Source organism: Callospermophilus lateralis, chromosome 10 (genome assembly GCF_048772815.1).
Source record: "Callospermophilus lateralis isolate mCalLat2 chromosome 10, mCalLat2.hap1, whole genome shotgun sequence".
Taxonomy (NCBI): domain Eukaryota; kingdom Metazoa; phylum Chordata; class Mammalia; order Rodentia; family Sciuridae; genus Callospermophilus; species Callospermophilus lateralis.
In genome coordinates this window covers 86,490,582-86,500,547 of record NC_135314.1, presented here as the reverse complement: position 1 = coordinate 86,500,547, position 9,966 = coordinate 86,490,582, and the positions used below count along the sequence as shown (strand labels likewise).

General features: G+C 37.7%; 1 pseudogene; it reads left to right on the top strand.

Annotated features, from left to right (window-relative positions):
• Positions 1–204: 204 nt before the first annotated feature.
• LOC143407892 (large ribosomal subunit protein eL39-like) lies at positions 205–9,460 on the top strand (annotated as a pseudogene).
• The last annotated feature ends 506 nt before the right edge of the window (positions 9,461–9,966 follow it).

Below are 9,966 nucleotides of genomic sequence, written 5' to 3'. Positions count from 1 at the left end.
CCATCTCAGGAATACAAATGTATATGGTTCTCCTGATGCCCAAAGGCCTTGGAGACCAAGGGATGGATGTGGAAGAGGTCCATGCCACCAGAAGCCCTGAGCTTCCGTGCACATTCTTGCTGAGGATGCCGCCAACAGAAGGCCCACAGTGTGCTCATCCAGGCCAATTCTCAGGATCGTGACCACAGGGAGCAAACTTGTACGATGAAGTAAGGTCTCCCTCCTGGGAAAAGAGCAGCTGTTTACCAATTGGTAAAGAGTGGTGAGTCCCCCAGGCTCAGCACCGATCTGCAAGGCAACCCACTGTGCGTGCAGAATCGCCAGTGTTGTCCTCGTTGCCTCGTGGGACTTGAGGAGCAAGGGAAACTGACCCAAACGTGCTGATTCTCATGCAATTTGTTGTGTCACAGATACTAAATCCCTTGTGGCTGACCCAGGGGTCTCATGTATCCTGCCAGCACCCATAAAATAGTAACAGTGTAACTTATTAGCTTGTGAATAGGGTAGGCTCAGACCCCAGATCTGATAATCAAGCCAAATGCCCAAATTTTTTAAAAAATCACTGTGTTTGTGGGAATTTTTAAAACATACTATCTCCCTAGTGGTTATGATTCTCTAATTGAATTCTCACTGATGCATCTGTTAAGGAACTTCTGTTCAGCCTGGGACCACATTTCACGTCTAAGGCTCAGCTACTCAAGAAGCCGAGACAGGAGAATGGTAAGGTCAGGGCCAGCATGGGCAACTTAGGGAAATCAAGTCTCAAAATAAAAAAAAAAAAAAAAGTAAACAGGGCTGAGGATGTAGCTCAGTGGTAAAATGCTCCTGGGTTCAATCCCCATTACTGCAAAAATTAAAAAAAAAAAATCTGTTCAGAATATAGCAAAAAGCCTTACAACTATAAAAATAATAAGAAAATGATTCAAATGAAAAAACAATTGGCAAAAGATTTTAATAGACACTTTACCAAAGATATACATATGACAAACACATGAGAGTTTGCTCAATATCATCAGTCATTAGGAAAGTGCAAATTGAAACCACAGTGAGATGTCATTATCTTCCCACTAGCATTGTGAGAACTAAAAAAAAGAAGAAGAAGAAAAAAAAAACTGAAAATATCAAGTTTTGGGAGAACCTAGAAAAAATGAAACCCTTATACACTAACGGTAGAAATATAAAACAGTATAGCCAGTTTGGAAACAATTTGATCACTTCTTTAAAAGTTAAACATAGCTGGGCACGTTGACACATGACTGTAATCCCAGGGGCTGCAGGTAAGAAAATAGTGAGTTCAAAGCCAGCCTCAGCAACTAAGGCCCTAAGCAACTCAGTGAGACCCTGTCTCTGAATAAAATATAAAAAGGGGCTAGGATGAGGCTCAGTGGTAAAGCCCCCCTGGGTTCAATTCCTGGTACCAAAGAAAAAAAATATTATGCATAGTTACATAGGATCCCCCCCCCAACACACACACACACACAAACACCAATTTAGAAACAACACAAATGCTTTATAGAGCATGAATAGGTCAACAAACTATGGTATGTTCATACCATGGAATAGCACTCAGCAATAACAGTGAACAAACTATTGATACACCCAAGAGCTTGGATGAATTGCTAGGGCATTTTGCTAAGTGAAGAAAGCCAATTTCAAAAGATTATGTATGTACCATTTCATTTATATGACTTTCTATTCAAAATGACAAAATTATAGAAATGGTGAACTATGCACAGCCTCCCTTTAAATTAAGTAATCTAGAGATAATTTAAAGGAAGGATGTGCATAGATGATATGCAAATAAAAGATATCTGAGCATGCATAGATTTTTGTATTCACAGAGGTTCTGGAACAAATTCTTCTCTTTTCTTTCCTCCTCCCTCTCCTCTCCCTCTTCCCCCTCCTCCTCTTCCTTCCGGTCTTTCTCTCCCCCTCCCTCCTTCCTACTTTAAAGGAAATTTCTTCAATTTTATCTACTAAAGTTTCTATTAATTTATTTTTTAGGTTACCTAATACATCTTTTTTTTTTCTTTCTTTTTTTCAGTGCTGAGGATTGAACTCAGTCCATTGCACATGCTACAAGCACTCTACAACTGGGTCACACACTTAGTCCTGGCTTATGCAATTATTTTTTTAAACGGGGCATTGAACCCAGAGGAGCTTTACCATTGAGCTATAGCCCCAGTCCTTTTTATTTTTTATTTTGAGGTAGGATCTTGCTGAGGCTCTCACTAACTTACTGAGGCTGATCTTGAATTTGTAACCCTCCTGCCTTGGCTTCCTGAGTCACTGGGTTATGGGCATGCACCACCACACTCGGCTAGCTAATCAATTTTTAATTACCAAAAAGTTTTTTTGTTTTTTTTTTTTTGACTGCCAAATGTTCTTATTTTAGGGTATTCTTTTTTTTTTTTTTTTTTTTTCCATGAATGCAATATCTTCTTCAATTCCCTGGATTGTCTTTTTTACACCAGTCTTTTAAAGCATTTTTAAAAATTTCTCTTCCATGTTAAATATATTTCTTACATCTCTTATGGTCCTTAGGTGCTCCCCATTTTTTATGACAAAGGCACTCTAAATGTAGTTGGAAGCTAAGTGGTAGGCCTGATGGTAAGGTGATCAGATTGGGACCAGCTGTTTGCCTTGGGGCCTGCTATTCTCCATTGTCCATCTCTGTACATTTTTTCCTTGGATGAAATGGTTACCCAAGACTTATTCCTAAGTCTAAAAGTCAATCTTCTCACAGCGGAGTCAGGGAAGGAGACTGAAGTCTAATTATTCTGTGCAAAGCTTTCCTCCTTTTGCATTCTAAATAGTAGCTCCATTATGCTTGTTATTTCTCTTATTCCTGAATCAACTTCTCTAGAGAGTAATCCTTCAGTCTTCTTTGGGGGTAGGGAGTTGTACCCTTGCAACACAGAGAATGAATTCTTGAGATCTAACTGTAGAAAGTCTTCTACAGATTTCATTGTTGTGTAGACTTCCTCAAGTTTTCAGTTCTGCTCATACCCATGGTTTGTTGTATCTAATTTGTACCTTTCCAGAATTCTGCTGTGAAATTGGGCCTGCTTTTGGGTGTCATCCTCTTGCAGTCAGTTAGGTTTAAAAAAATGAAAATCATCACTGCTGGTTATGATATGCTGTGATATATTCTTTTTAAATTTTTTTGTTTGTTTGGTTTTGGTACAGGGGATTGAACTCAGTGATGCTTTACTACTGAGCCACATCCACAGCACTTTTTATTTTCTATTTTGAGACAAGGTCTCACTAAGTTGCTTAGGGCCATGCTATATTACTGAGACTGGCCTCAAACTGGCAATCCTCCCTGCCTCAGCTTCCTGAGTTTCTAGTGTTATGGTCATGTGCCACCACGTCTGACTTCTCTGTGATATGTTCTTAACAGAACCTAAACAATATTTTCCTTTTTTTCTTCTTTTTTTTTATTGATTTTTAAAAAATAAATAACAGCAGAATGCATTACAATTCTTATTAAATATACAGAGCACAATTTTTCATATATCTGATTGTATATTAAGTATATTCACACCAATCCATGTCTTCATACATGTACTTTCATAATACTTATCATCACATTCAACCATCATTAATTACCCCATGCCCCCTCCTTTCCCCTCACACCCATCTTCCCTATCTAGAGTCCGTCTATTCCTCTCATGCTCCCTCTCCCTATCCCACTATGAATCAGCCTCCTTATATCAAAGAAAACATTTGGCATTTGGTGTCTTGGAATTGGCTAAATTTACTTAGCATTATCTTCTCTAATTCCATCCATTTACCTGCAAATGCCACGATTTTATTCTCTTTTATTGCTGAGTAATATTCCATTGTGTAAATATGCCACACTTTTTTTATCCATTCATCTACTGAAGGGCATCTAGGTTGGTTCCACAGTTTAGCTATTGTGAATTGTGCTGCTATAAATATTGATATCCTGTGTCAATATTTTCAAGGGAAGGTCACACAGTGTGTCTATGTACTGCCCACATCCTGCGCTGGTGATGTAATGGGGTCCCCCTCTTTTGGAATGGGCTGGTTGAGAAATAAAAGCTTAGAAAATTAGAACAGCAAAATAACCGTGGAACACAGGAAGTAGTTTCAAAGCAAGGGCAGAATGGGCAAGCTGACCAGACAGGTCCAGCTTCTAAGAAGGAAGGAGCCTGAGTTTGCTTTATTTATATCAGAAAATATCAAAGAAGTTCCATAGAAAGTTCTTCACCAAAATAGGATAAAGCTGGGGTAGGTAGTTCCTAAGAAATTATGCCCATTTGGGTACTTCTGCACAGGACCTTTCTAGCAGAGCAGAGGGGAAGGTCATGTTCATCAGGAGGTCCGTCACCCTGAGAGTGCTAAGGGAAGCTCCCAATGCCAGCCCAATTCCCTCACTGGCTGTGTTGCTGAAAAAGATCCTAACGTCACTGGATGGCTTCTATGTGCAGGCATACCACCGTTGCAAAAATGACTAAGATGGGGATGCGGCTCAGTGGAAGACCCTGGGTTCAATCCCCAGTACCCAGTCTGGTTGTGTTCCTGAGCCTCTTGAGAAAAAAAATTCTGAAATATCCAATTGTTGAAATTTTCCTACTTCTTGACTATATTCTTATCAAGAGGTGGCACCCCTCTTCTCTAATTCCTCCTTACAACCCTGTAAGAAATTCCGGACTGCTTCCCTTTACTGAAATGGTTCTGATATTCTTCTGAGGTGTGTTCTCCCTTGCTGCAGCAAATTAATAAACATTAACCCCAGTAGTGTTCCTAGTGATCCCTGGCTGGTGAACTTGGACAGAATTCAATTTTCTATTGTCTGCTGAATAAGTTAACTTTTATATGTCTACTTTCCAGGTACTAAAATATTTTCCACCTCTCTCTTTCTAAGATTGCCACAAGTTATATTCCTTCTGTTCTTTATTTCCCAATGGCATGTGAATCAATATTCTATTGTCTAAGAATGTTGAAAATAAATTTCTATCACCTGGAACAGCTCCTAATAGTATTAATAGCAGAAAAAGCAACTGGAAGAGGAATCATAAATCTGACATCCTGTCAGATCCTGAATCCTCAGGATGTATGTATGTCTGTTCCCAGATCTGGTCCTTCTACAACATATTAGGGTGTTAGACCTGCCCAGCAAGCACCAACTGCATGTCCAATTAAATGAGACCAAACTAAACTGATCTTTTGTGTTTGCCTGCCAGGCTTGCTCCCCCTCCTGCATTTCCTGTGACAGTGCATCATTTCATCCCATACACAAACCAGACCTTGGAAATTCATCCTAAACTCTTCCCTCTTTCTCACCTCCAAACATCACCTCCAAACTGTTATCACCAAGTTTTGGCTCTTTTTACCTCCTATTTATTTATTTATTTGAGACATCTACCCAAACTGGTCTCCAACTCTGGACTCAAGTCTTCCCACCTCAGCCTCCAAAGTGGCTGGAACTACAGCCATGTGTCACCACATCCAGGCTAAATATTTCTTGAATATGTCCCACTCTTGGGTCCTTAATACTATTACCCTTTTGTTCAAGATCTTTATTATCTTTCACCTAAAATAATACAATAGTTTCTAACTCTTCTATCTCCAGGGAAGCAACTTTTTTTTTTTTTGGTTGTGATGATAAGAATCAAACCCAAGGCCTTGCACTGCACGTTCTAGGTAAGTGGTCTACCACTGCACTACATTTCTAGACCTTTTTATTTTATTTTGAGACAGGGTCTCACTAAGTTGCTGAAGCTGGCCTTGAATTTGTAAGCGTTCTGCCTCCCATGTCACTGGGATTACAGTGAATACAGGCATGCAGTGCACCACTGTGCCTGGTGATGAGGAACAACTCTTAACTCACACCATTCTTACTAGAAATCACCATTAAAATGCAAATCTGATGGTTAATCCTCCACTTATCAATGACTTCCTATAGGTTATAGGATAAAATCTGAACTTCTTAGTGAAACATACAAAGCCCTACTAGACATGGCCTGTGGATATTTTGTCAGTTTGTGAACACATCCTACTTTAATTTTACCCTTTTTTCTATAATGGTCAAAACATGTTGTTTGTTTGTTCTTCTGCCTGACAACCTCCCTACTCTTTGTCCCTTTGCTGGTACCTACTAGTCTTCCAAGAAGCCCTCCCTCCCCCACCATCCCCAGCCCAGGTAACATTTGTCCAATCCTTAAAACTACTGGATTCTCATAGGTAGGAACTTTGTCTTATTCAATCTCATATTTCCGAGTGAGTAGCATAAACACAGACTTTGAGAATCAAGCGATTCCTAGGATTCGATCTTCAGCACCACATAAAAGTAAAATAAAGATATTGTGTTTATGCATTCCAAAAATAAATAATGTTGATATTTCCTAATATGGAAAACTCTGTGAGGTAGGAATTATAATCACTTCTCTTTTCTATTTCTTTTTTTTAAAATTTAAAATGACTACTTTCAGAAACGTGTGTGTGTGTATTTATATAATATATAATTTTGCTTATTTGTTTTTATTTTTGGGTACTTGGAATTGAACCCAGGGAACTTTTCCACTGAGCTACATCTTCAGTCCTTTTTATTTTTCATTTGGGGACAGGGTCTCACTACATTGATTAGGGCCTAACTAAATTGCTACTCCTCACCTTGAACTTCTGATCCTCCTGCCTCAGCTTCCCAAGTCACAGATTACAGACAGGCACCACCACCTGTACTATTTTTCTAGTTAATAACAACACATCATTATTGGCTTAGCAGTTGAAACAAAGATACTATAGTAATGTAAGATATCAAAAACTGTTGAAACTGGGTGGGGAGTGTACAAGAACTCTATACACTATCTTTGCATTGTGCAACTTTTCTGCAAATCTAAAGCTATTCTAAAATTAAGCATTTATTTTAAAAGTGGATCAAGGGCTTTGGCAGAAAATAAAACTAATATTGAATCTTCACTATTTATAGAAATTTGGTAAGAATTATTGCTCCATATAAATAATGTTAGCAAAAGCATACCAAAAAATCAAATAACCATTAAGCTATTTTCATTTTTCTTTTTATTTTCAGTCCAACTATGCCATTGAGTTTGAGTAAGTTTATTATACCAGAATATTATTGGATTAATTTTTTAAAAGTCCACTCACTGCTGATTTCTGTATTAATGATACGTACTGAGACCGTTTACATTGAAAGCAATTATTGATATGTCAGAACTTAAATCTGCCATTTTAAAATTGTTTTCTCTTTCCTCTGTTTTTCTTGTCCTGTCTTCTTATGGATTATTTGGACAATTTTGGAATTACAATTTGATTTATTCATAGTGTTTATTTTAGTATATTACCTTATACACTTTTTTAGTGTTTGTTTTAAGTATTACAATAACATATGCAATTTACCATAGCTTATTGCTATAAACATTATACTATTTTAAGCAAAATATAGAAACTGAATCCAGGGCCTTTTGAATGCTAAATACAAACATCCCCAGCCCACCCTCTCCATTTAAAAGAACACAGTTCTCTTATGTATTTCCTCTTCATATAATTAGCACCACATTGGATAATGTTATAATTCTGTTTCAGAACATACATACATAACACAAACACACTTTGTGCTTATGTGATTTTCTTTGTGCTAGTGTGTTTTTAGGACAAATTTATAGAAGTGGGATTTATCAGTCAAACAATAAATTTATCTGTAACTTTTGCTTGTATTATCCAAATCTTTCACTGACAGCTTATATCACTTTGTTTCAATGAAATTGTCTATTCCCTTGCAATCTCTTCAAAAGAGATTGTCAATTTTTTGGATTTATGCCAAACTGACAATGAAAAATGATAGCTCTGGGTGGTTTTAATTTGTATTTTGTATTTATATGATTATGAGTTAACTTCAGCATTTAAAAAATATTTTTAAGATCCATCTCTCTCTAGAAACTGTGAGACTGTTTTGTTGTTGTTGTTGTTTGGTACTGGGATTGAACCTCAGAGGAGTTTTACCACTGAGCCACACCCTCAGCCCTTTATTTTTTGGTAGTGCTGACGCTGGGCTCAAACTTACAATCCTTCTGCCTCAGCCCCCCAGATTTCTGGGATTACAAGCTTGTGCCATCGCACCTGGTTTTGTCTCCCTTTTTAAAAGGATTGTTCCCATAGCCCCTCACAACTCCCTTTGCCTGTATGTATCCCCCTGTGCTTTAATACACCCCATCTGTAAAAGGGACTAGAAAGCATAAGTTTTAAATTAGACATTTTTTTCAGTCTTTGGTCAGAATGTAGTTTATAAGGAAGAAAGTGAGATATATACATTGGATAAGAAACTCTTGACCTTTGTTTAACCTTCAATTTTCACAGTGATCAGCTGGGGAAAAAATGTGATTGAATTACCTGTGTTGTATTCAGTAATATTTTGTTTATCCTTCGAAAACAAGAATCTGCCTAATATTATGGAGTTAAAAATATATCCGTGGGCTGGGGATGTGGCTCAAGCGGTAGTGCGCTCGCCTGGCATGCGTGCGGCCCGGGTTCCATCCTCAGCACCATATACAAACAAAGATGTTGTATCCACTGATAACTAAAAAATAAATATTAAAAAAAATTCTCTCTCTCTCTCTCTCTCTCTCTCTCTCTCTCTCTCTCTCGCTCCTTCCCCTCTCTCACTCTCTCTTTAAAAAAAATAAAAAATAAAAATATATTCGTGGCCTGGGGTTATGGCTCAAGTGGCAGAGAGCATACCTGAGGCACTGGATTCAATCTTCAGCACCACATAAAAGTAAAATAAAGATATTTATTTTACTTTTAGTTTACCAAAAACTAAAAAATATTTATTCATTAAAACAAAGGCTTACAGATACAATATATATATATATATATATATATATATATATATATATATATAGAGAGAGAGAGAGAGAGAGAGAGAGAGAGAGAGAAACACTTAATCCAGAGGTGTTTAACCACCACCAAGCTTTTGAAAAACCATTTTTAAAACTTTTTTTTTATTTAAAAAAAATTTGGGGACCCTATCTCAAAATTAAACTAAACTGCTGAAGCTGGCCTCAAACTTGTGATACTCCTGCTTCAGTCTCTGCCTTGCTGGATTACAGGTGTGCCCCACCCACCCAGCAGCAGGGATTACAAGATTTTTTAAGTGCAGATCTTTGGAGTTCTATTTGGGGTGGGTGGGGGTACTTAAAGCATTTGAAAGTACTTCTGCCCTCATCCCGTTCTTGGTCTTTTCTTGCCATTGCTGCATGTGCACTTGAGTCTGTTCCTCACCATATTTTCTCACAAAACTTTGAGAATCAAGCGATTCCTAGGCAAGAAACAAAAGCAAAATTGACCCATTTCCCAGTGCACTTAAATGAAAACCGGTAATAAAATCAGATACAACTCCAAAAAGACACACTGGAGGAGAACCGAGCTGGGTCTATCAGGAATTACACATGAAAATGGCACCCAGATTTGATCATCTTGTCACGTCAAGCTGAAAATGTCACCACTATCTGGACAGTTGGGAATATTTAACTGGGAATGTGATCTTTCTTTAGCTCTGAAGGTTCTGTAGTACTGGTTTTGGTTGATTTGGTAACAAACGTGAAATTTAAAAACAATTTTGAAAGTAAAAAAATGTAGATTCATCTTCTACAAATCAATGACATATAAAAAGTGGAAAAGTGTTTCTTGAGGTTAAATCAGACTAAAGAGGTATAACAAGTAGATTTCACGGATGGAATTTATTTGGATCTTGGTTTTGAACAAAACAATTGAAAAAGGACATTTGTCCCGCAGTCAAATTACAGTATTAGAGGATATTAAAGAATTAATGTTAGTTTTTGCTAGGCATAGTGGTGCACACCTGCAATCCCAGCAACACAGGAGGCTGGTACAGGAGGATTGCAGGTTTAAGGCCAGCCTTAGCAATTTAGCGAAGCCCTAAGCAACTTACTGAGACCCTGTCTAAAAATAAAAAGG